Raw genomic sequence first — 27,714 nt, 5'->3', positions numbered from 1 at the left:
CATAATTTGACTCAGCTAAATAGAATGACTTTGCTTTTAAAAAAAATGCAAAAAAAAAAATTTAAAGATGATGACAAAATCTTTCTTTTCTTTTGTAATTCCATATAAATGTTTTAGATCATTCCCTTTGGAATAACTTTATTTTCTTTTGGCTTAATCTTGATCTTAATTTTAATCTTGATTTTGGTTTAGGGATGTCATGTCTGCTCCATCAATGGCCTCTACACCAGCTTACTAATACAAATTATACAAAATAATGCAAATAATACAAACAATGCAAATAAAAATATAAATTTTAAACCTATAAGATAAAGTTGCTGATGCTTACTGTGAAGAATAATGGGAAATATATTGATTCAATAAGCAATAAAGACATTTTCACTAGAAAATCCTAACTAACACTTAAATTCCTGAAAAATATGTTATTTTTATAGGAAAATAAATACTAAAATCACAAGATGATTCCTCCACATCAAACAGCAATGCAGACCTTGATCTTGAATCAGAGAGGAAGAGATTTTTTTCAAGGACTGTAACATGGTTTCATCTTATCTTCTGGTTCTAAGGGTAAATTTATAAGGTTCTGCAGCAGTAAATTCCTAAGATTACAGACTTCAGTTTATAAGCTAAAAGCTATTGGGATTCGTTGACCTCTCACTGGGTTATAGTAGTTGTTGATGTTTTGTTTTGTTTTGTTTTCTACAGAGACTCTGTAGGGCCTTTAATATGTAGACAGATAATCGGCGTAATTAATTCTTTATGGAGTTTGCTCTTTTGATATTTTGTAAGATATTTTATTTCTGTGAGTGGAAAATTCTTAGAGATAGTTCTTTGAAAATAAAGTAACGGTTTTAGATAAAGCCCTCATTTTGTGATTGAGGTGGGGGTGGCATTTGAGACAACATTTCAAGGTATAAATCTTCATACCTCAAGAGAGACTCCGTTAGCATTTTAAAAGAAGATACAACTTCCAGAAAGAACAGTTACCCATGTGCAAAGTTTAAAATTCAATTTCCACTATTCTGTGACTTTGAAAACTTCCCAGACAAGAAGACAAAAATATAATTAAAGAGTAGTCACGGGGCGCCTGGGTGGCTCAGTGGGTTAAGCCGTTGCCTTCGGCTCAGGTCATGATCTCAGGGTCCTGGGATGGAGTCCCGCATTGGGCTCTCTGCCCAGCAGGAAACCTGCTTCCCTCTCTCTCTCTCTCTGCCTGCCTCTCTGTCTACTGTGATCTGTCTCTGTCAAATAAATAAATAAAATCTTTAAAAAAAAAAAGAGTAGTCGCAGTATTTATTTTCAAACATAGAATGGCACACATACTACCTTTGCACAGAATATGTCAGTGAAAGTAAAAGGGGGATGCTATCAAAGTTTTAATTTTCCAATAAGGATTAAAAACTGATAGAGTTCTTAAATCTAAGTATCAGTTTAGTGGATATTTGATGACTTAAAAAAATAAACAATTCTTGAAGAAATAATGTGTAATCATATCTTCTAGGGGGCTAACTTGAAAACTGAATAAAATAACATAAATAATTAACTATAAACCTCCAGATAATGAGGAAATGACTCTCATCCTCTCCATTATTATCCTAGAAGGAGCCAAAGAGGTAACAATTAATAAGCAATAATGATAATCTTAAAAGGAAATCAGTGAGGGAAAATAAAAGCCATCTGAAGCAGGCACATACACTCAGAGTATAAAAAATCAAAATTAAAATACATATTTCCTTCGAATTAGGAACTTTAACAAAAAGCGTTCAGATGAGTTGCAAGATTCAGCAATTAAAAACACAGGACACCAAATTATCTTCAAATTTCAGGTAAACATGAAAAAATTTTTCAATATAAGTATGCAATATTTTCAGAGGACATACTTATAGTAAAAATGGTATGGTGTTTATCTAAAATTCAAAAATGAATCACTATTTCACTTCTTAAGCTATAAAACCACAGGCATTGAAAAGGAAAAGGGACAGAAAAAGGACAAGGAGTTACACAACACAGATAGATATAGATATACATATATTTAAACCTACGATTAAATAAACATTTCTTATTTATTGTTGTCTTATGGGGTCATTCAGAAGGATACAACATTCAGTTCTGTTTGTATAGGTGCTGAAGGATGTTTCAGATAATTTGAGGTGATGACATTCTTCTAAAGACTTTAGGAAAACAGACTATTGACTATTGCAAAGGTCAGGAAAGATGAGACAAGCAAACTTTAGGGTCAGAAAAGACTATATGTCATTCATATGATAAATATCTGGCAGCAAAACACAATAAGAAGGATGGCATATTCTGCTGTGCTAGAGAGGAGAAAGAGTATATATGGACTGTGATCCTACTCTACATTTAAAGACAGTTTAAGACGTAAGTTTAAGATGTATGTATATACTATGCACTTTGAAGTTAGCAAACACTAGGAGACAACCCTAGATATAAACAAAGATAGAAATGCCAACCCTACAGGTTGGGTCAGGTTTTTCTTAAATAGGATATAAATGTGCCTGTTTCAATGTAAGAATTCAGTGGTCCTTAATTCCCTCTCTTTGACACTTTTCTTTATGAAAATCACCACAGAAGAGGTACACATTTTGTTTGCAGAATTAAGGTCTCAACACGGGTTCACTCATTAACACGTGAAATCTCTATGCCCCAAATGTCAGCTTCAAGTAACATGGTCTCATGCTGAATTCTGAAATCTGAAATTTAGACACTGTTAAGAGATTCTTAAATGCTGGATAGCAAGTGCATTTTATTAATCAAGACTCTATTCGGTAATCAAGGATTTCCCTAATGCAGGTGCACAGGAACCAAAGAAGATGAAATGATGCCCAAATAAGCTCTGAGAAAGAAGCTTCTTCCAAATAAAAAATAATGTCCAGCATGATCTTGCTTTTAATTGAACATGATCCTGATTTTTTAAATTTTTTTCCAGTGTTCCAAAATGCATTGTTTATGCACCACACCCAGTGCTCCATGCAATACGTGCCCTCCATGATACCCACCACCAGGCTCACCCAACGCCCCACCCTCCTCCCCTCCAAAACCCTCAGTTTGTTTCTCAGTGTTCACAGTCTCTCATGGTTTGTCTCCCCCTCTGATGTTTAAAAAATCGTGGAAACATTAAAATAAAAATGCATAGTAGACCCTGTACTAACTACAATGGATGGTTATGATTTTTCTGTGTTTTATACTTATTAGCTCTCTATACAGGATATCCTGAGAATTCTCATCATCATCCAATTGGAGTAGGTGAAACAGTCATTAACTCCAACAGGGTTTTAGCTTCCTTTTAAAGTTGAAGGAAAAGTTAAGCAAATTGTAGTACAGGACACCATTCCTTAGAATATTTCTCTTCTTTCTTTTTTTTTTTCTTTAAGACTTTATTTATTTTCGCGGTAGAGAGAAACAGAGACAGAGAGAGAGAGCACAAGGAGGGGACGTGGAGGAGAGGGAGAAGCACCCCCCCACACACTCAGCTTGGAGCCTGACCTGGGGCTCCATCCAGGGACCCTGAGATCATGACCTGAGCCGAAACCAAGAGTCAGACACTTAACCAACTGAGGCACCCAGGTGCTCCAGAATATTTCTCTTCTCAATGAGAAGCCTCAGTCATTGAGTTTATAAGAATTCCAAACTAGCAATTAGTTCAAAGAACTTAGGGGGCAGGAATCAGAGTCATGATAGCAGCACTACCTCCAATATCCAGTCCACGGGACTATTAGGAGACTTAAGTCTTCAAAAAATTTAATAAACTTGAGACAGCACTTCAAATTCCTCCACTGGAAAACGGCTGAAGTCCTGGATGAATTCATCTAGGTCTCAGAGGCAAACATATTCCTTTTTATTTATTATCTTCAAGTTTGATCCTGTGCTGTCGAATGTATACAATTTCTTTACTTAATTACATTGAAAGACTCTTTACAAATTATAAAATCTTCTTCTTCTTTTTTTTTTAAGTTGTATTTGAGATCGGGGCTTTTTTTCACTCTGTAATGCCATTTTCTAGCCCTTTACGTAGCGTAAGATGGGTGTTCGTTAATATGTCTCTCTGCAGTTGTAGGAAGTGACACAAAGAACACAGCAGCACATGCAGGCCCAGGAGAGACTGGGGTCTCCATATCATCAGGTCCAAAGGGCTTCAGAGAGATGGCTAAGGCCTGGCATGCAATGTCTGCTGTTCTGGAGAGTCAGAAGAAGAAAGAGAAAAGCCAGACGGAAAGAGAACAAAGGAATCAGGAAAGGATGGGACCCTCACACCGTGGGAAGGAGGCTAGAGAGAAACCGAAATATTTAAATTCTATTTTTAGGTCATTGGTCTTGATGTTTGCCAAATGGAATCTCCTGCTGCCTTCAGGTTTTCAATGAAATCTACCATGATCGTTCATATGTTTTGAGGTTTTTATTTAGTAGTATTATTATTTTGGAGGGGACCAAGAAGGGAATGAGTTTTACACGCAGATCATTATAGGACAGAAGAGATAACATGAGACCAAGGAGCTTAAGAGAACCCAACCCTCCCTGCCCTCCCCCCGCAAGTCATAGGAATCCCAAGCTGAATTTTAAATTTCTACATGCAAGAAGTCCAGGGCTAATTCATACACCTCCTAAGTGCCAGAAAGTTCCAATGTATTCATTATTTTCAAATTTACATCTATGCCGTGATTATTTCAGTCTTTGGAAGTCTTCATACCTTTTCTTGTTTCTTTATTTGTATCCCTTTCGCTCCCTATCTAAACTGGTAAAGGCAAAGATTAGATGGGGAACAGTTTCATTCTATTCCCAGATCTGCCTCTAATTCATTTTTTGATCTTTGATAAGTATGTAAAGCCTTCTGGTTGCCATTTGCAAAATGAGGCCCTCAGGGGCGCCTGGGTAGCTCAGTCCGGTAAGTGCTGACTCTTGATTTCAGCTCAGGTCCTGAATTTGAAGCTGTGGACTCCAGCCCTGTGTCAGGCTCCCTGCTCAGTGGAGTCTGCTTCTCTTCCTCCCCACATCCCTCTCTTTCTCCCCTTGTGTGCACTCTCACTCTCTCTCTAATCAATAAATCTTTTTAAAAAATTAGGCTAAGGTACCTTCATCTCTAAGGTACCTTCACTTTCTAACAGTCAAAGTTATATGATTTTTTTTTCTCCAAACATGTCAAAATGTGTTTACTGTACTTCTTCTCATTCCTCCTTAAATAGAAGTGGAAATGAGTTTGTCCCAGAAATCAAAAGAAAAAGATACTTCGGAGAAAGAATGAAGTAATCATATTGGCAAAAGTAAGTTATGAACTGTCATTTTTTCCACTCCATTAGAAAGAGTTCCTATGAATCCTGCAAGCGCATCATTACCCTTAAAAAAATATCAGTATTTTTCAACATACATCCCCCACTTGTGTTATTTTAATAATAACTTTAATAATAATAATAAGTTTAAAAATAACATTAAATAATATTTAAATAAATTAAATTAATCATAAAATAATATTTATATAAAATCATAAATTATATAATTTTATTATAAATTATAAAATAATATATAAATAAATTAAATCAATATTTAAATAAATTAAATTAAAAATAATATTTAAATAAATTTAAAAATAATAATAAAGTATAAATATTTTAATAATAATAAATGGTGTTCCTGCTTCCAGCTAACTCCACAACACACAACCTATATATGACTAGATTAAACTTACCAAACCTCCTGATAGTTTCCCTCTACAAGGAGCTATATAATTTTCATAGATACTGCTTCTGACCCTCAAACAAGACTTTGTAATCTGGGCCCATCTACTGCTCACACTTCTTTTCTTCTACTCATCTATGAAATCTCATTACTACTTTTCTCAGCTCTTAAGGTAAATGTAATCTGTTCATCCTCTGGATATACTTAGTGTTTATTACCTGTCATGCTCATTTAGAACCTATCATATCTATCTTAAAATTTTACATTTTAAATTATATGTATCAACCCACATCTAGAGTAAAAAAAATAAATTGAAGACATACTGTTCATAACCCACTGGATTCTTATGCACAACATGGTATCTTACATTAGTGAGATAATTAAAAATTATTGATCCTTATCAACATTGACAAGGATCAATATTTCAAGGATCTTCCCTTGAAAGTTTTTTCTCCTGTTTTTAATGCCAGTTTGATAAATGGTACAGTCATGTCCTAAATACTTAAAAAAAAAACAAAACAAAAAAAACCCAGATTTTATTTATTTATTTGTCAGAGAGAGAGAGAGAGCATGAGTGGGGAGAGGGGCAGAGGGAGAAGCAGGTTAGGTGCTGAGCAAAGCACGCTACCTGGAACTCAATTCCAGGACCCTGGGGTCATGACCTGAGCCAAAGGAGATGTTTAACCAACTAAGCTACCCAGGTGTCCCCCTAAACACTTAATTCAGAAACTGGGAAGTATACTGAGGTGTCCTTTCTTATTCAATTTCCTTATGAGTTTACTTCTTTTCACAACTTCAATATTACTTTTACTTTCTCTCAATTATTGCTCCATAGCACTGCCAACTAACTCTCTGTTTTGAAACAAAGATGAGGGACATTTGGTGGCTCAGTCAGTTAAGTGTCTGCCTTTGGCTCAGATCATGTTCCTGGGGTCCTGGGATTGAGCCCTAGGTCAGGCTCCCTGCTCAGTGGGGAGTCTGCTTCTCCCCCTCCCTCTGCTGCACCCCCCAACTCATTCTCTCTCTCTCCCACTTTCTTTCTTGCTCTCTCTCAAATAAATAAATAAAAAATTTTAAAACAAACAAAAGCAAAAATAAAAGACAGTTGACTGTGTAATGCTCACTTAAAATGCTTCCAGAATCCAATCATTTAAAGTCAAGTCCAAATGCCTCAGTAGAATTTACCTGTTAGCAGTGCTATGCACTTTACACTTCAGGGACAATAAAACTCTTGACAATTTTGTAATGTTTATGAACTCTTATGAATACTACTTCTTCCCAACATACTCCCTATCCTTCTCCCCTTTGATGGTCATCTCTATAAATTCTTTAGGGTCGGATTCTAGATTATTTTCTCTGTGAAACAAACATTATCTGTGTTATTTCTGCCCTTCCTCCCTCTGCTCAGCCTCTGGTATACTGATATATATATATATATATATATATATATATATATATATTACAAATATATATATAATGCAAATATAATACAAATATATATATTATATAGATACATATATTTACAAATATTTATATTTATTTAAGAGTGAAAGCATGAATACATTAAAATTATCCTATTTATAATTTCTGTGTAAAACATGGGAACTTTGTTTCTTAACATATTTCTGTTTAATACTTCAATACAAATTGGCTTATTAATATCCTGAGGTGATGATCTGAATTTATTGAAACTTACTATGAGCCTAGCCAATGTCAATTATTCTAGTGAAACAGGGAAACAATATTGTTAAATTGTCTTTCTGATGGAAACAACAACAACAAAAAAACCTCACCATGTTGTTCATTTGAGATGGGAGAATAAGCTGCCAAGATTTCTGAAGATATATTATTTCAAAATCTGTTTTTCCTTGTCAGTCAGCATTTTTTATAATTTAAAAAATATCTCAAGGCATTTACTCCCAGATGCCAAATCATGTTTTCTCTTCCATTTCTGAAGGTTTTCAAAAGATAAAAAGAGATAATGGAAAAGATACTTAATCAGACAGAAAAATCCATTAGAATAAAACTATTTCTTCAAGATGAAGTATATTTCAAAAATATTTGATTTGTCACTAATAAAAAAAGACTTAACTGTGTCAGGACTAGAAATAATGCAGACAACCTTCTTGTTCATGTTTTATAATGTTCAAATAGTTTGCATTTTACCGGCATTTATTTCTCTGATTATTTAGGGGAGAATACCTCTTCATTTGTTAATTCCTTCTATCGCTTTCAATGAAGCAAAAATAATTGAAATTTTAGAGCATGCGTGAAGAAAACAGAAGGGAAAAGAAAATAAATTATGTTCATATCCAACGAATAAGTAGTCTGATGAAAATTACATCTAGGAAAAAGATACAGAAATAAGACCTCTTTCAAATTTGCACCTCCAAAAAATGTTTTAGAGGAGGTAAGGAGAGCTTTCCTCATTCACTCTGTGAATATACACATCCAGGAAATAATAAGTAAATCTAAGGTCTATAATTGCTGAGGTTGTCATTTTGCCCTTTATTTACATACGCTAAAGGAATGAGAAGGCTTTTAGAAAATCCTAAATGAAAAGATGTCACCAAGAACATATCTTTAGTAAACATAACAGTCATAAGATTCTATTATTATGGATTTATTAAAAGACAGGAAGGTCTGATTTATCACCACATTGTAAACATTCTAACTAAAATGTGAAACTATGAAATAACTTGATAAGAAGTGCACTATCTATATTGCTTTTGTTATTTTTTGTAAAACAATTCCTAAGAGATGAGTTCATAGAAAGATTTAGAAAATTAATAAAACCAGATCTCTAGGTGAATTATCTTTTTACCACATTTAAATATTTTGGGGAAGCTTTGAAATACTTACTCTAGTAGTATATTTTGTTTTGAGGTTTGGTCATTTTACCTAACATGCAGATAGTATATCTAATACCAGTCTTGCTTCTTTAAGGTCATGCTCATTCTCATGCATGCGTATTTTCTGTGTAACCCTCTCCTTTAGAAACTCAATCGTCACTCAATCTATATGCAATTTAAGCTTTTGCGATCCTTGTGGAAATTCTCTTATCTAAAAAATCTACTGTTAGTTGCAAGAAAACCTCAGTCTGCTTTGGGGGAGGAAAGTGAATACCTTAATTCTGCTTTTTTGTCATATTTTATTCCTCAGATTTTTCACCCCTATTTGGATTACTCTCTGAGGAGAAGATGGGCTTTCTGCTGCTGTGAGTCATAGGCAGGAAGACTGTGCTTCCTACTGGCACACTGTGCTGACCATTACTTAGTGGAATACACAAGGACAGGGACTTCTATCATTTAATTTTTAAATTTTCTCCCCCTGGGGCGCCTGGGTGGCTCAGTGGGTTAAGCCTCTGCCTTCAGCTCAAGTCACAATCCCAGGGTCCTGGGATCGAGCCCTGCATTGGGCTCTCTGCTCAGTGGGGAGCCTGCTTCCCCCTCTCTCTCTGCCTGCCTTTCTGCCTACTGTGATCTCTGTCAAATTAATAAAAAAAATTTAAATTTTCTCCCCCTAAAGTTTATAATGTTTTTATATAATTGCAGATACAATGACATCGAATGGATACATTTCCATTGCTTGTTAAAGGAAAATAAAAATCAGTAGGGAAGTTGTCCAAAACAGACAGTACCTGATTGCCTTCAGTGGCTTCAGATATTACATGGTTTATGGATTTATTTGAATTTTCTACGCTCCTTTTTCATTTTGGAAAAACACCCACAACCTTGTATATTCAAAAGATGATAATTTTGTAAATAGCTTAAAGACGCTGAACTACATGGTTAAATTGTAAAAACTGACATGGGAACAAAGAAGCTAGGACTTATAACATGATACCACATTCGACACAAGTTAGACTTTCCTTCTAATCTCCAAATATTAAATGACTAGGTTGCCTGGCCTGCTCAGCTGGTCAGGTCAGGATCTCAGGGCCCTAGGATCTAGCCCTATCTCACTGCTGCTCCCCAGATGGCAGGGAGTCTGCTTCTCCCTCTGTCCCTCCCCAAGCTGATGCTCTCTCTTGCCCTCTCTCAAATAAATAAAATATTTTTTTAAAAAGATATCTCAGTGACTCTATAATGTCATAGTTTTACTTATGATTTTCAGAGCATCTCCACTGATGTGGACACAGTCAGAATCTGGAATGTTTTGTTTAGGCAACTTGCCTTGGTATTTATGTTTTCACTCAATGAGCAATAACTGTGTTTTATAAAAATTCAGGTGAAAAATGCAAGTCTCAAAAGCCTATCCTGTAATAACAGGATATGTATTAATAACATACACAGAGCCCAAATGGGAAATAGCTAGGTACACAGACATCAGAAAGCAGTTGTTAACGCCAAAATAAGTTTCCTTCATCCTTTCATTTGTATGAGATTTTATTTTGTTTTCCAGATTGCTTCTGTGAACTTTATGTTGTCACTTGCCATGTAATTCATTGTGTGCCAATAGGGAAACAAAGAGAGCTCCACTTATTTGGGTTTGTTTTTTACCCACAATGACGATTGGTAGCATTACTTTTTTTAAGATTTTTATTTATTTACTTGACAGAGAGAAATCACAAGTAGATGGAGAGGCAGGCAGAGAGAGAGAGAGAGGGAAGCAGGCTCCCTGCTGAGCAGAGAGCCCGATACGGGACTCGATCCCAGGACCCTGAGATCATGACCTGAGCCGAAGGCAGCGGCTTAACCCACTGAGCCACCCAGGCGCCCTACTTTTAATTAATGTAAAGAAGAGCAGGTTTTTGCCAGAACCCCGTTTTCCTCTACAACAGTATCTTCACCAGGAACACTCATCATATTCCCAGCTGGCATTACCATGAACGCCTCTGCATGATCTTCAGAGCAATTCCAGGCCCGAGTCAACCATTAGAGTTTTAGGCAAATCATAACCAGTCTGAGCATCTACAGTTTGTAGGCAAGTCCAGGGATCTTTAAAACCGTTGAGCTATTATGTCATCCTGAATTTTATGTACATGGTTCGTGTGCCACACCAAGTAGCTTTAAAGATGGTCTTCCTCTGAGCTCCAAAATAACACCAGAGGTTAGCACTAGATCTTTTTATATAAATGGGTCTGTGCTGGTAAATTGCAGGGAGCAATGTACAACAGAATCATCTAGATTCGTGATTTCATATATATAAATACTTATTTATACATGTAAATATACACTTATGTTTATAGTATATAACAATAATATATACATATAAATATATATTTATATATATAAATATACACACATAAATATACACACACATATATATTAAAGATAGGTTTATTTATTTTAGAGAAAGAATAGGTGTAAGAGTTGAGGGAAGGGCAGAAGGAGAGAGATTGGGAGAATTCTCAAGAAGACTCCTGGCTGAGCTCAGAGCCGGACACTGGGCTTGATCTGAGGAACCTGAGATCATGACCTGAGCAGAAATCAAAGGTCTGATGCTTTGCTGTCTGAACCACCCAGGTGCCCCCGTGATTTTACATTGCTCGAATCCTCTGATATGTTCACCAAATATCTCACCATAGACCTCTCAAGCAGAGATACAATACTTTCTATATAAAGTTTTCATTGTTTTCTGGAAAGCGTAAGCTGTGATACAAATATGTTTGTGTGTGTATGTGTGTGTGAATGTAGAGTATAGTACTGAGGAGTACCAGACCCAAACATTTTAGTTTATGAGTGCTGACAATATTCTCCAAATAAAATTCCAATCTAATAGAAACTTTTTCAGAAAACTGGAAAAGAGAAAACACGATGCCTTAATATATGAAGGGTATTTTCAATACCAAACCCAGGCAAGAACTATACGAAACAGAAAATTTAAAGGTTCATATTTGTTCATGGGTATAGATACAAAGATCCTAAAGAAAATATGCTGAAACCAACAGTAAAGTATTTACTATAGGGATATAATTTTTAACAGCAGAAAATTAATAAAATTTTCCATAGTAATTTATTGCTGGAGAACATTATATAATCATATCAAAAGACTGAGACCCACCACTCAAACAGTTCAACATTTTTCCATGATTCACAACCACAATAACAATTACCACCTTTTAGGAAAATAGGAATGGAGGAGAACTTCCTCCCACAGGTTCAAGTCTACAACAAAACTACAAAACTTACAGCAACCTCAAACTTACTGGCGACACATTAAAACATTTCACTTAAAAGCAGCAGCCATACAAAGGTGTGATGTGGTTTTACTTTTTGTCTAGAATCGCCACTTGGATTCAGCTCTCCACTATAGTTCCTGTACTACTGCTTGGAAGGAAGGGAAGGAAAATGCAGATACATGAAAAGCATATTGTTTGGGGAAAAAGTAACAAAATTCTCATGCTTCATATATAATATGGTTTCCACACAGAAAACTTAAAAGAACAGATGGATGATTTAATAAAATTAGTAAGAGATTATTTTGACTTAAAGTTTAATAAAAGTTCTGAAAACTTTTTAAAGAATGAATTATTAAATTTAATCAAAAGAGATTAAAGTGATTTTAAATATAAGAACATAACATGAACATAAACAAGAAGATATAAACCTAAAGTTGTTAATTTCCCCCAAAACCTTGAATAGATTAAGTGCAATCTCAGATCATCAATGATATATGCATGGAATTTGACAAGCTGATTCTAAATCTACTTAGGATATTGGGCCAAGAATAATGAAGCAATTCTGAACCCCTCCCCAGTTCAAGTAGGCAGATTTTCCCTACCAGATTATAAGATATATATAAAGTTCTAGTTACTAAGTCAGTGCGGCTGTGGTAGAGAGAGAGAGAAATAGTGGAATAAAGAAGGCCACAGAAACAGACAGTGCACTGACATCTGTGTGGAAAGTTGATTTATGACAGTCACTACTAAATGTGAGCGGGGAAACAAGTGACTAGTCAATAAATGATGCTGGGATAATTGTTTATACATATGGGAAAATCAAATTTTATTTTATCACTGTCTGCAAAAATAAATTTCAGCAGGATTAAAAATGTGATGGGTAAAGTTATAAAGTGTGTAGAAGACAATGCAGGAGACTATCTTTTTGACTTCAGATTAGAGAAGGATTTCTCCTATAGTAAAGGAAAAAATGATAAAACTGATACACTGAAATTAAGAATTTCTGCTGAACAAACGGCACAGAAGAAATTGAACCAAGGCAAACCTTGACCTTGGAGAAAATATGGGTAGCACATATAATTGACAAAGATCAATTTCCAAATATATAAAGAACTCTAAAAAGTAACTGAGAAAGGTGAAACTCACAGAAAATGACTAAGAATTTGGAGAGATACTTCACAAAAAAAAGGATCATTAAAATTCAATAACCATCTAAAAAAATAGTTCAGCTCATTTGTAAGCAAATGAAACATATTAAAACTGCATTGTGTTACCAAGTTAAACTCTCTAGTCTTGCAGAAATTTTAAAGTCAAAAATATATTTCTTATGGGAAGAGATGGATACATTCTTAAAACAGAAAAGATACAAAGCTTTAAAAAACAATCAATAAATTTGATTATATTAATATGAAATTTTTCTTAACAATAAAAGGACCCTTAAGCAAAGTTAGATACAAAAACCCATCATCAACAGCAAATATAACTGATACACAATTACCATCCAAAAAATATAAGGAACTCCTACAGATCAATAAGAAAATGACAACTCATTCTAAAAGAAAAAAAAAAATACTGAGTAATTCACAAAAAGAGAAACTTGAGCATTCAGTACACTGGGGGGGAAATGCTCCATGTCAGTCCTAATCAGGACATTATAAATGAAAACAATAAAAGATGTAATTTTCTTTGAATCTTTTCTAGTGACCAGGATACTACAAAAGTCAGCCTGTCATGTTGGTTTCTATCATCTTCATGGCTGAAATAAAGCTTTACTTACTATTTTTCACTTTAGGGTCACAGCAAATGGATGCCATTATGTGGCTGGTTTGGAAAGTGACTGAAGTATTTATGGAATGTATAGGAAGTGCATTTTTCACTGAAAATAAAACCTTTTCTGGAGGTTTGTGTGTTGTGTGTGTGTTTTAGATAGCCATTTTGAAATAATGTCTTAACCAAATTTCTATGCTTGTTTCAAAGTAAAATGATTTTTTTTTTCTTAAAGTCCTTCATGAAATAAAATAGAAATCAGGCTCAAAGTTAGATGATTCAAAGTCTGCTATTTAGTTAAATGATTGTGTGCCTATATTTATTTTGTCAGTTCACTACAGGAAGTATCAGAAAATATATAGTTTTTCAGTAGGGTGACACTGGAGGGGACACGCAATACCACAGAAAATAGCTCATTGTGCTGTCTCAGTAGGTCTCATGAGCAGTGTGGCATTAGATCATTTAGCTACTTAAAATCTTAATTTTCAAAAAAAATCTTAATTTTCTTATCTATAAAACAAAACAAAACAAAACGGTCTGTGACCATTGATCTTGGGGTTATGAGTTCGAGCCCCATGCTGGGTATGGAGACTGCTTAAAAATAAAATTAAAAAAAATTAAATTAAATAAAAAAATAAAAAGATTATTATCTATATTATATCTGCATCATTATACAGATCTGTATCTGTATCTGTGTATACTTCATGACTGCCTAGCATTATCTGTTATGTGTAAAGTCCGTTTAGAAGACTTAGTTATCCAGGCACCTGGGTGGCTCATTCAGTTAAGTGTCTGACTCTAGATCTCAGGTCTTGATATGAGGGTTATAAGTTCAAGCCTGGCCTTGGGCTTCATTCTGGGGCATGAAGCCTGCTTTTAAAGAAAAAAAAAAAAAAAAAAAAAAAAAAGACTTAGTAATTTATGGTGGTTCAGGAATATCAGAATTTTCATCCACTGATGATGAGAGGGCAAATAATGTATACCTTCCAGAGTCCTTATACTTTGAACAAACAATTCAATTTCAAGGAATTTATCCTGAAGAGACATCTTTATATACAAAGATGTAGCTATAAGGAATTGAATGATAGCCTTGTTTAGGTTCATTGACTATAATCCAAATGTCTAAAAACAGGGAATTAATTAATATACTCTTGTGGTTCAATAAAATGGAATAGTTTTAGCCATTTAAAATATAGAATGCCATTGAATGGTGGTGGGTATTGTGGAGGGCACGTATTGCATGGAGCACTGGGTGTGATGCATAACCAATGAATTTTGGAACACTGAAAAAAAATCAAATTAAATTAAATAAAAAAGAATGCCATTGAATGAAATGAATTAAAAGTGAATATTACATTTCCATAAAGTATGAATAAATATCTATGTTTTTAAAGGGCCTCAAAAAAATCTTCACTGGTCAACATTCATCATTTGTCAGCTTTCTTCATTTCCCTTCTCCTGGTATTTAGGTCCTTTTTTTCTCCTTCATCCGATTAGAAACTCAAACATATTGCTTAATTTGCAGAGAAATCTGGGAAACATTATTTCCTCTTAAATCTTTCTACTTTAACACATAAAAACAGCTTTCAATTTTCCTTTTTATATATAATTCTTCTTAAAAGGTAGAAGTGTCTTAATTAGATGTCACCTTAAATAGAAGTATTTAAGTAAATGTCTAAAGATAAATCACTATCTTGAGAGGCTGTGAGATTTCTGCTAAGCGCTGAAAGAATGACCACATTACAAAGACATAATAGAGAAAATTTAAACTTAGTGGGAAACTTGGAATAATCAAAATTTAGATAATTTTTAAGGCCGAGATTTCATATTTATTTCACCTATCCTGCAATAAAGGATGGATAAGTAAAAGGACTGCCTGCTGAAAGCTTATTCTGATCTAAAGTCCAAACCAACCAGGGTAATTATCACTGATTACCAAAAAATCACTCATTTCATTTCTAAGTCAGAAACTTAAAAGAGGCCATGCAATGAAACATAAATTCTTCACTAATTCTGCATGGGTTTTGTATTTGTATGGGGGAAAAGGACTAAGGCTGAGAGAATTGTGGATAAATAAGAAACTGATCCTATAAATGAATTATTATACTTGATTTAGAGAGATTTGCAACATTTATATTGTGATTAAGTTATCCTAAAACATCTTCCTTCCCAGTTTTGCAGGCATGTCACATGAGATTAAGAATTCAAGTATGCGGGGCACCTGGGTGGCTCAGTGGGTTAAGCCACTGCCTTCGGCTCAGGTCATGATCTCAGGGTCCTGGGATCGAGTCCCGCATCGGGCTCTCTGCTTGGCGGGGAGCCTGCTTCCTCCTCTCTCTCTGCCTGCCTCTATGCCTCTATGCCTACTTGTGATCTCTGTCAAATAAATAAATAAAATCTTAAAAAAAGAAAAAAAGAATTCAAGTATGGAACCATAATCAAAACCTATGTTTTTTTTTTAACTTTCTGAATGAATTAGGCAAATTTCCTTGGCTCATATCTGATTTCAGGCAACTGATGTGGAGGACAGTTTGAGAGCACCTCGGACTCACAGTCACTACACATCACCTCAAGAACGTGCCGAGGATCTCCCTGCTTCTCAGAGCCGCAGCGAGCAGGTTCAGCACAAGCAGCACCCAGGAATCACCCTAACCTTGCCAGGGAGTCAGTACCTCTAAGGCTACTTTCCGACCAATGGGGGAAAAGCTGATGAATAAAGGACCCAGCCGTGGCTTTCCGTTGGACAATTATGAGAGGCATTTTAGAAATTCTTTTTCCGTTTGGTCGTATTTTAAAAAGGATAATACTTAGTCCTAATTTCAAATCATTCATATAGTATTCTCTCCTACATAATATTACTGATCCTTAGATTAATCTTGTGGCGGGATCAGGAACTAACGAGATGAAGACACTTCTTCTCTTTCTTCTCCTTCTTCCATATTCCTCCTCTTCCTCCGTCTCCCTCTCGACCACCACGACTACTACTGTTGATGCTGCTACTAGTCACACTGACGATGGTGGAAAATATACAATGCCTACTCAAACTACTTCAGTCATGTGCTAAGCTCAGAACAAATTCCAATTCTGTAATTCTTACAATTCTGTAAATTCCAATACTTTAATTCTTACAGTAGAACTCTGAGAGACATGTAAAAAAAAAATCTCCATTTTTTGGTTGAAGAATTGAAGCACAGAGAGTCTAAATAACTTGCATAAGATAAGGCATAAGCATTTTGATGATCCAGGGTTAGAAAAAGCACAAACCAATTATTGCCTGAGCACGGAGAATTTCAGTCCTAGTTGAGTTTTCTTTGTCTTACCAATTCCGAATTTGAGAAAGAAGGGAAGCTATACCTATTGCTTCTATCTTCCAGGAACTGTCAATTTGGTGACTAAAGTATATAATTTCGTCAAAGAGATCCATTATCAACTAGTGGGTTGCAGAATAATCCTTTCCCCTCACCAAAGATCCATGTCCCAATCTGGTATCTGTCAGTGAAAATGTTACCTTAAAAGCGAAGAGGAATTCATACGACAAATTGGGATTGTCATTGCTAATCCAGGAGTCAAGGAATGCCAAGGACCTCTAACAACTGGAAACACCCCCAAAAACTTTTTCTCCCAGAAAGTAGCGCAGCCCAGCAAACACCTTGATGTTAGTCCACTGATAACCATTTCAAACTTCCAACCTCCAAAACATTAGATAATAAATTTGTATTGTCTTAAACCACTCAGTTTTGGTAACTGACAGTGTACCAATGGGAAATTAACACAATCAGTTAGTAATTGGCAAAAGCAGGCAACCCATTCAAGCTGATAATGTCTTTTTCCTTTCTCCTTCCCTCTTTCTCACTTTCTCTCCCTACCTTCATTGGGAAATGAAAGACTGTCCCAATGATCATTCATGTGAACATGAAAATTGTATCCACTTGCACGAAACACGCCTACACAAATCTCCAGAGGTGAAATTAAGAATAAAATTTACCTTGACACACTCCAGCAAGTACCTTTTAAAGACAAAGGTCAGCATGATTGATGAATATCCAGTTGACTTAAAACTAAAATCAGTTCCTTCGCAAATTGCGATAGACTTTTAGAATTTCTGACTAAGATTACATTAGTGTTTTCCCACAGTGACTATAACATCAATCATTTACCTCAATCTTCCTTTGACATTGTTTGGCATATCTTAAACTTTCAATTTAGATAGCTACATGAAGATAAAGAGGTTAGTCCTAGAGCTCTCTATGATTTAGTTGAGAAAGTCAGATATATAGTATTCAAATGTGCTCATTCCTCTTCACCTTTAACTTTTCCCAGCCTACTAAATAAATCTGCTTGAAATAATGACCTACCTACTAAATAAATCAGATCTGAGAAGCTCTCCATTTTGTTACAGAAATTCTTATTCAGGATCTAAATGGATTATATATACATGTATATATTGACACAGATAAAATGAAGTAGAAATGCAACTGGGCTAATAGTGAGGAGACAGATTTGCTTTCTGTTCTGCCATTGATAGCATGTGTATTTTGTGCAAATCACTTAACCTGAGGCTCAGTTTGTAGAATAAAGATAATGATAAACACCTCCTTAAATACTGAGGAATAAATGAATTACTGCAAATGACTATATTTTGTCAATAACAAAAATTATGACAGAATGTTATTAATTTCATTATTTTGATTAATTGCAACTTACTGGTTCTAAAACTTACCATGTAATACATTTCTTATATTTATTTTTTGTTTTACTTTTATCTCATATTTTCTTCATTTAAATACCCTGAGGGCCCTGTTAAATTACTTCTATTACATGGGATTGAATATTATTCAGTATGACATGTCGTCCTCAACATTATCTTATATATAATTATGTACACGAGAGAGATAAATGATAAACAACTGAATTTAGAAGGTCTTTACAATAAGTGCTACCAGAGGAAGAGTGTCATTTCATTAACACATAAGGTAACACTTTTATGTCTTTTATAATAACAACAATAATTTCTTACATTTATTGACCACTTCGTATGTGTCAGACATCATACTTTACAGGGATCAACTCACATTAATTCAGTGAAAATACAATGAGTTGTTATTATTTATTATCTTCATATTTTATAGATGAGGAACTGGTCACTTCAAAACCTATTAACTAAATTGCCCATGATCACTCTCCTACAAAGCAGTAGAGTTTTAATGCCAGAGGCAGAGTTCTTAATTGCAACACCTTGAGTCCCTCCAGTAATTTCTGCTCAGCCTATTCCTCTCTGAACTTTATTCTTCCTTTCCGATCTGACCCTTCAAAACAGCTACATTGTCCTGGAACTGAACATACTTGCATTCGGTGACAGGTTATCACCGACCAGAACTTATTTTGTTGAATAAATCCTTGAAGCTAGTTTTTCTAGTGGGCCAAAGTTAAAAATTTCTCTCAGAGTGTCTACTGTAATGGGAACTCAAAAATAATTGCCCATCAAATAATTGGTCATTATTTTTCAAACTGGGGATAGAATTTACAATAATGAAAGAGTCTTGGGATAGTATTTACTTTTTTGGCTTACAACTCCATTTTGGGCATTTCTCCCTATTTTCTCTATTAGTTTAAAATAGTTTTGGCTAATTTTATATATATATATATATATATATATATATATATATATATATATATATTATTTTTTTTTAAATTTAAAGAATGCCACTATTTATCATGACCTCTGGAAGGTACAACCATTCTGATCACTTTGGGGTAATGATTAGTGTTCTTTCTCATCAGAATTTTTACTTGATTCATGAGCAACGTAAGTAACCATAGACTTCTTATGTTCATTGGAATGTTCATAATGTTTGGGGGTTTGCAATATGCCTATCCAATCAGAAGACACATGATCTGAGTAACGTTCAAATTTTTTACAAGGAAATAATTTCTATATCCTTTAATCTTTGAATAGACTGACCAGGTCTCATAAGATCTGAGCATGTTCTTATTTTTTCAGAATATTTGTTTGAGAAACATCTCTTTTTTCCATTGCATTAGTTTTATTCAGGTAATACAAGAATATGTAGCTCCTGTAATGGCAAGAAAAAGAAATAAAAGGCATAATATTTAAAATCAAGAAATAGGTAGAACTGCCTCTATTTGTGTATAGCATGATTATCTATATAGAAAAGCCCCACATCTGCAAAAACTTCCTATAACTATGAAATGAGTTCAGTAAAATCACATAATGCAAATAGAGAATAAATACATGAAAAAAATCAAATTTTATGTATTAATACACATATAAAAACAAAAATTAATACACTATGCCAATTACAATTACTTCAAAAAATTAAAAAGTTAACAAAACACGCAGCAGATGTGTATACTGAAAATGACAAAATGTTCACAAAAGATATTAGTGAAAGCCTATGTAAATGGGGAGACATAACATTTTCACCAGCTGGAAGACTTGACATAGTAGAGATTTTAATTCTCCTAAAATTTATGTGCAGCTTGAAAGCAATTCCTATCAAGATTTAACCAAGTACTTTTTTTAATAAATAGAAGTACATAATCTGAATTTATATATATACATATGTATATGTATATATATATACATATGTATATATATACATATTATATATATACATATTATATATATACATATTATATATATACATATTATATATATACATATTATATATATAATATGTATATATATGTGTATATATATATGTATTATATATATACATATGTATATACAGATATATACACATATACATATGTATATATATGAAGGGACAGGCCATAAAATAACAAAAGCAATCTTAAAAATAAAGTTTGAAAAACTCTATCCGGTATTAAGTCTTATTTTAAAGTTGTAGTAATCAAGATACTATTATATTGTCAGAAGGATAAGCCCAATCTGTTTAATGAAATAGGGAATTTAGAAGTAGATCATGCCTAACTGATTTTTGACAAAGATGCAAAAGGAATTCAAAGGAGAAAGAAAATGCACTGAAGCAACTGAATGTTAATATGTAAAACAATGAAAAAACAAAAACCCCAAATAAAAAACATTGACCTAAAATTCACATCATATCTAAAAATTAATTCGAAATGTATAACAGACTTAAATGTAAAACATAAAACTATAAAACTTTTTGAAAAAAAAATTAAACCATATCTTTGGTATTTAGGATTAGGCAAACCATTCTTAGATTCAACACCAACAGTATGATCTATGAAAGGAATGAAATTGATGGTACCTCATCAAAATTTAAAATTTGTTTCACTGAAGACCCAGTTAAAGGAATGAAAAGAGAAGATACAGAGATGGAGAAAACAGTTGAAAATCATATGCTTAACAAGACTAGTAAATAGAATACGTAAAGACGCTCAAAAACAAAAGTAGAAAAATACAGACAATTCAATTAGGAAATGGGCAGCAGATTATATACAGACATTTTACTGAAATGGATGTATGGATGGAAAATAAACACATAAGGAGATGTTCAACATCGTTGGACATAAGATAAATGCAAACTGAAATCACGTGAAATATTACAGTTATCACCACGTGGCTGCACACTTTTTAGATAAATTAATGACAACATTAAAGTTGGAGAAGATACAAAGAAACTCACACATTGCTGGAAAGAATCTAAAATGTTATAGCTACTCTGTAAAACAATTGGGCAGTTTCTTATAAAACAACACACAGATCTACCATATCACTGAGTAATTACAGTCTTGGCCATTTATACCAGATAAATGAAACTTACATTTACCAAAAATTCTAAATACACATGGTCATAGTGGCTTCATTTCTAGTAGCCAAAACCTAAGCAATCCAGATGTTTTTCATTGAGTGAATAAATAAACTGTGGAACAGTCATACTATGGAATTACTACTCAGTCATGACAAACTATTGCTATAGACAACAGATCAAATGAATCTCCAGGAAATTATGCTAAGCATAAGATAAATAATTCCAAATTGTCACTACCGAAGAAATCTATATATAATGTTTTTACATGAGAAAATCACAGAATCAGAGGACAGATAAGTGAAAATCAGGGGTTAAGGTAGGTGTGGTTTCAAAAGGGCAGCAAGGCACCCTGTAGAACTGTTTTGTGTCTTGACTCTATCAATGTCAGTATTCTGGTTGTGATATTACACTATAGCTTTGCAAGCTGTTACCATTGTGAGGAATTGTGTAAATGTCACATGGGATCTCTCTGTATCATTTCCTACAACAGCATGTGAATTATAATTATTTAAAATAGAAGTTTATAGTTAGCACTCTCTCCTAAAGTCAAAATTTGGGCCTTCAGCCTGAGCACTTACTTGCATCCAGAAGCCTATCTCAAACGCCTTCCTTAGGAGGGTTAGACCTTGTCAAAAAGTGATCTGCAGCCTACCCCTAAGCGTGAATGGGATGGTGAAAGGAATTGGAGTTATCTAATCAGAGAAATCAGAGCTGAGACTCTAGTTCATTGATGATATGATGTATCCCAGAGTAAGGGTGACCAGAGTTTTGACTCTACTGTCAAGAAAGAACAAAAGGGGAAATGAAATGGATCCAAACTGCAGGATCCCCTTTCAATCAACAACACAGGCCTGTGTTTCTTTTACTTAACAGGGACTGAAATATTCATTATTTGCAACCCAGCTACTGTAACGCCCTACCAAGGCAACGATATTCAAGAGGAACAGACCACATACACATTTTTATGTTAGAGTCTCTGAGATCTACTATCGTATCAAAGCCAAATTATCAGAAAGCTACAAAACAATGCTATGTAATTATATTTCCCTACCTCAAAATCTTTAAAGAATTGAAATGGAATATTTTACACTTGATTTTTTAAAAAACTTTTAGAAAGCAATTAACCACGGTCCTATGGACTAAAATTTATCCCCTCAAGATTCGTATGTGGAAGTCCTAACCTCTAATGTGATGGTATTTGGACATAGGGACTTTCAGAGATAATTCGGTTTAGTAGATTTCTGAGGGTGGGGCCCTCAAGATGGTATTAGTGCCCTTAAAAAGAGAGTAAGGGACATGTGACAACACAGTGAGGAGGCAGCTGTCTGCAAGCCAGGAAGAAGGCTCTCACTAGAACCCATCCATGCTGCCATCTTGATCTTGGGTTTCTAGCCTCCGGACACTGGGAAAATACATTTCTATTGTTTAAGCCATCCGATCTATGAAATTTTGTTGTATCAGCCTGAGCTCACCAAGACACATATTAAGAATATCTTCCTATATTCTGAAAAACGTTATCTGCGGTTGACTTTGTTGTTCTATTTTATTTTATTTTAATTTTATTATTTAATTTTATTTTTTGGTTAATTTTAAGACTAAAGAAAAGTCCTCATGAGTATAATTAAAAACATTTTTTTTAATATCCTTTGTCCAGGGGCCCCTTTCAAATTCTGCTAAATGTGATTGGCTTTAAAATACCCCTAAAAATTCTTTAACACTCCTTTCATAAAACAATGGAGGCTGTTTTAGAAAATTTCTAGATTTTCTCTGAAACTCTCATTCTGAGAGCTTACGCTTCAATCGCAGGCACTATGAAGTGAGGAAACAGAGGCACATGAAGGAACCCCATATAGATGTTCTGGAGGCAGCCTTTTCTAAGGTCTCTGATGACAGCTATTACCAACTTCCAAGCATGTGGGGGAGCAGACCCTCAGATGATACAGCCCACAGAGTTTGAGCTGCTTCAACTGTAGCCAAGAGAAGAAGACACCAGCTGTCTCCACTGAGCCCAGCCAAAGTTGAAGGGTTTGAGTTAAGTAAGTGCCATCATTGTTTCAAAGCCATTGAGTTGTGGGGTAGTGTGTTACACAAAATTGGGTGCTAGAACACCATTTGCCCCAGTAAAGTTCCTTGTTGACAAGGAATATGGTCTAGAATCACATGGTACACCCAGTTGGCGAGTATCTCAGTTCCTGCAAGAGTTCCTCAAAATTTTATGGCCTTAATATTTTGTAGAATGCCTCACAGTTTGAGTTGGTAATACATATCCTTATGACTGTTCTCAGGTTATGCAATTTTGTTTGAGGTAATACAAGTGCGACCCTCAGATCTTCTTGTGCCTAGCAGGTGTGTCAGGGCATTGATTTGTACCATGACTGGGGATGCTTCTGAGTAACATGGTGACAGCCAGAGCTTCACTGGAAAGTTGATTTCTCACTTTTAAAATTAATATTTTTGTTTTAAATATGTATTGAGGCTCTCTAAACCTCAGCCTTATCTCACTTTCTCTCACTAATTTTACCATCCAGTGATATCTTCCTCTGAATAATGATTACTTCGCTGATTGTCAAATGGGACCTTTCTAATCCCATAATTGCTTTACATTTTCAATTCACATCCCACTGTAAGGGAGAGATTATCTTTTTCTTATTTATTTACTTATATCAATATAGATTCATAGATTTCTATTTTATTTGAGAAGTCAAATTTCTCATCTTCATTATACGTATTGATGTTCAATGTGCCTTTAGGAACCTCTTCAAACTGGCTCCTGTGTTTTTGACATGTTTCCATCCTCAACTGAGTATTTCTTTACTTCCTCGTATAAAAAAGGCACTTTCTCATTTTAGTTTTTTCTTGCTCTAGCTTCAGTATCATGAATTTTTTCCTCAAAAAGTCCTTAATTCTTTTTTTTTTTTTTTTTCCACTTTTTTTTTTTTTTTAATTTTTTATTTTTTATAAACATATATTTTTTATATACATATATTTTTATCCCCAGGTCTGTGAATCACCAGGTTTACACACTTCACAGCACTCACCAAATCACATACCCTCCCCAATGTCCATAATCCCACCCCCTTCTCCCCAACCCCCTCCCCCCGGCAACCCTCAGTTTGTTTTGTGAGATTAAGAGTCACTTATGGTTTGTCTCCCTCCCAATCTTAATTCTTTTTATTGGAGAATGATATTCTGAAATAAAATCTGAGAACTAGTTGTGTTCAGTGCTCCTGGAATCACTAATCCACAGCCATCCCTATACATAGGGTTAGGAAATGCATAGCTATATATTTAGCAAGCACATTTTTAAAAAGATTTTATTTATTTATTTGACAGAGATCACAAGTAGACAGAGAGAGGCAGGCAGAGAGGGTGGGGGGGAAGCAGGCTCCCTGCTGAGCTGAGAGCCCAATGTGGGGCTCAATCCCAGGACCCTGGGATCATGACCTGAGCTGAAGGCAGAGGCTTTAACCCACTGAGCCACCCAGGCGCCCCTGCAGCAAGCACATATTGACACATGTTTGAATCTATAGTTATTTCTCTATCTACTCTTAGGAACTGAAAAGCATGAGTTCACACCAGTACTTCCAGTCCAACAACACAGAATTAATTCTAGCTTTTCTCCTTTCCATATCTCTGCTACCCTTCTCAATGAGTGAGAAATGTATCTCCTCTACATAAAAGGGTATCAACATATTTAATGATTTGTCCAATCTCCCACCTGTATCCCATCTTAAAACCTGATGGGCCGCTATACCTCCCCGATGCCCTCCTCATGTGTGCTCTTGACCCTGCCATGCTTCCTTCCCAAGCTACACAGACGCCATTCTTGGATTACCTCAAATGTCACTGACCTATTTTTTCACCCTCCACATGCTGGCTCCTGCTGTACTGGTCTGTCTTTGCCCTTGGCTGCCCACCCTCTAGGAAGAAAGGAAGGAAGGAAGTTAGGAAAGAAAAAAGGAAGTTAGGAAGGTAGGAAGGAAGGAGGGTAGGAAGAGGCAGAAAAGAAGTATCTGTTCCTCTGCTATCAGCCTCTTGGGTTACTTTTTTTACAACTATAACTTTAGGCCTTTAACCAATTAAACAAATAGTTAAGACTCATTTCTACCCCTAATTCATGTAACACAATTGTTTATTTTTAACTTGGTTTCACCCAGATTTTGTCCCCATTCAGCTCTGCAATATTGTCTCAGTCTCCAGATTCACCTCACCCCTTAATGATCTGGACTTGATATTTGGGATTTCCTTGGTGCTTCCAGTTGGAATTTCTCCACTGGTTTTGACTTCACTCTTTTCACACAGCTCTATACATTCTGAGTTGCCTAAACAGAAAAATTTCCCACTATAATAACTCTGTGGAACTCAATCCTGGACTTCAAGCATTCTCAGCTGCAGACAGATGGAAAACTGAATGAGTTGACTGATCCAACTAGAGTGTGTATGTTGGAAAGAAATAAGAAAAATGTCATATTAAAATTTTTAAGAATCTTGATAATGGAAGTGAGGTTTCAGTTTAATAAAGATGACAACAGGGAGTGAAATATGGTCTTGATTTACTGAATGACATGATAGTAATGACTTTCAGAAAGTAGATATGTCAGAATTAAATGCATGGAAGTCTTCTGCGATAGGTAAGATAGATAAAGGTGATTGCTGCATTGAAACAGGGAAAATTTAAGAGCCATTTTGAAGGGTGATACTGTCTAATGGATAATATATTAAAACTATGCATTTTTTTCTTTCTTTCCCTTTGAAGTTACATATTATAACTCTAAATTATTACATCACTTCCTGTGGCAGAAATGGTTTTCTCGGTCAATCTATTCTTCCTTTATCAATAGAAATCTCCAACCAAAATTTTATTTATTTATTTATTTATTTATTAAAGATTTTATTTATTTATTTGACAGAGAGAAATCACAAGTAGTTGGAGAGGCAGGCAGAGAGAGAGAGAGGAGGAAGCAGGCTCCCTGCCGAGCAGAGAGCCCCATGCAGGACTCGATCCCAGGACCCTGAGATCATGACCTGAGCCGAAGGCAGCGGCTTAACCCACTGAGCCACCCAGGCGCCCCAACCAAAATTTTAAAAGAACATAGCCCAGTTAGAGCTAACATTTCTTTGCTACCCTTGCAGTTACACATGAGCATGTGTCTAAATTTTGGCTGATATAATATATAAGTGATGAGTGCTATTTCCAAGTTGGGATATTGTAAGAAAAGTCTTTTCGTTCTGCTTCCTATTTTTCTCACTTCCCCCAGGCTGGAATGCAGAGATGATGGTATGTGACAGCCTCAGATTTATGGACAAGGGCAATATCATGAACTAGAGGCGTACAGAGGTGTAGTTTCTAAGGAACATGTATCATTGGATGCCTCACAGAACCTGTCTATGTCTGCATGGTTAAATGAGAGAGATGAACATTTTGAGAATACAACTAGTATTATCCATCTTCTTCTACCCTTTTTTCTATATTCTCTCACAAAGTCTTCAAATATCTCCAAATATCCAGTGAAGTATACAGTTCCCCAGTTCTAATATTGAATAAGATTTTCACTTCACATATTTTCACCTCTCTTGTTTTTTTTTCATCCATTGTCTGATGTCTTTTATTTTTTTAAGTATTTAAAAAATATTAAGCAAATTAGAACAGTAATTATGTTTAAAAATTATTACATGGTGGCATTTATTAAATACCAGATTTGTACCAGGATTGGGCCTAAGTGATTTTCATATATATCTTTTACCTTCACCAAAAATCCTAGGTGGTAGGTGATTCTTATAATGCTCCTTTGAAGAAGAAGAAAAAGAAAAGTGGTTTCAACATTTATAATTTGTATCTGTGTGTGGAGACTGTCATAACCCAATTCTTCTGCATTCAGACATCAAGACCAGTCATGGTTTGCAGCCTTTGCTTTTAAACTCTCTAGTTTCCTTTAATGTACAGCTACCTGCTTGTTTACAAATAATATTTTTGTGTGTATTTTGTATAGTATTATTATTATTTTTGCCAAATGCATTTTTCCAATTTGGGTGAGTACAGTATACTTCGGGTTGCATTCAGGCTGTTTGTTGTAAACCTCTCCAGTCAGCTGGTAGAAAATCTCCTGTGTTCTATGTGGTCAGTCTCCTGTGACTGTAAAATGTACTCCTTGGTAGTACTCCCAGCTGTAGATCTACCAGCTTGAAACCTTGTTCAAATCTGGGCAATAAAGCAATAAAATATATAATCTGCAGTCTTATTTTCTCTAAGACATTCCCTCTGGATGTCATAATTGCTGTATATTGTGCAAATATTTATACTTAGGCAGCTGTATAACACTGAAATGAAAATTCAGCATAGAAAGAAAAAAAAGGCTTAAAGAGATTCAATCATTT

At 34.9% G+C, this 27,714-nt stretch overlaps 1 protein-coding gene across 1 annotated transcript in view; it reads right to left on the bottom strand.

The window, feature by feature from the left end:
- SGCZ (sarcoglycan zeta) overlaps positions 1–27,714 on the bottom strand; it is a 459,487-nt gene that overhangs the window by 26,749 nt on the left and 405,024 nt on the right. The gene's annotated exons all lie outside the window — the stretch shown is intronic.

This window comes from Mustela lutreola, chromosome 18 (assembly GCF_030435805.1).
Source record: "Mustela lutreola isolate mMusLut2 chromosome 18, mMusLut2.pri, whole genome shotgun sequence".
NCBI lineage: Eukaryota > Metazoa > Chordata > Mammalia > Carnivora > Mustelidae > Mustela > Mustela lutreola.
The sequence above is the reverse complement of the archived record's forward strand: the minus strand, read 5'-3'. Positions and strand labels throughout refer to the sequence as shown.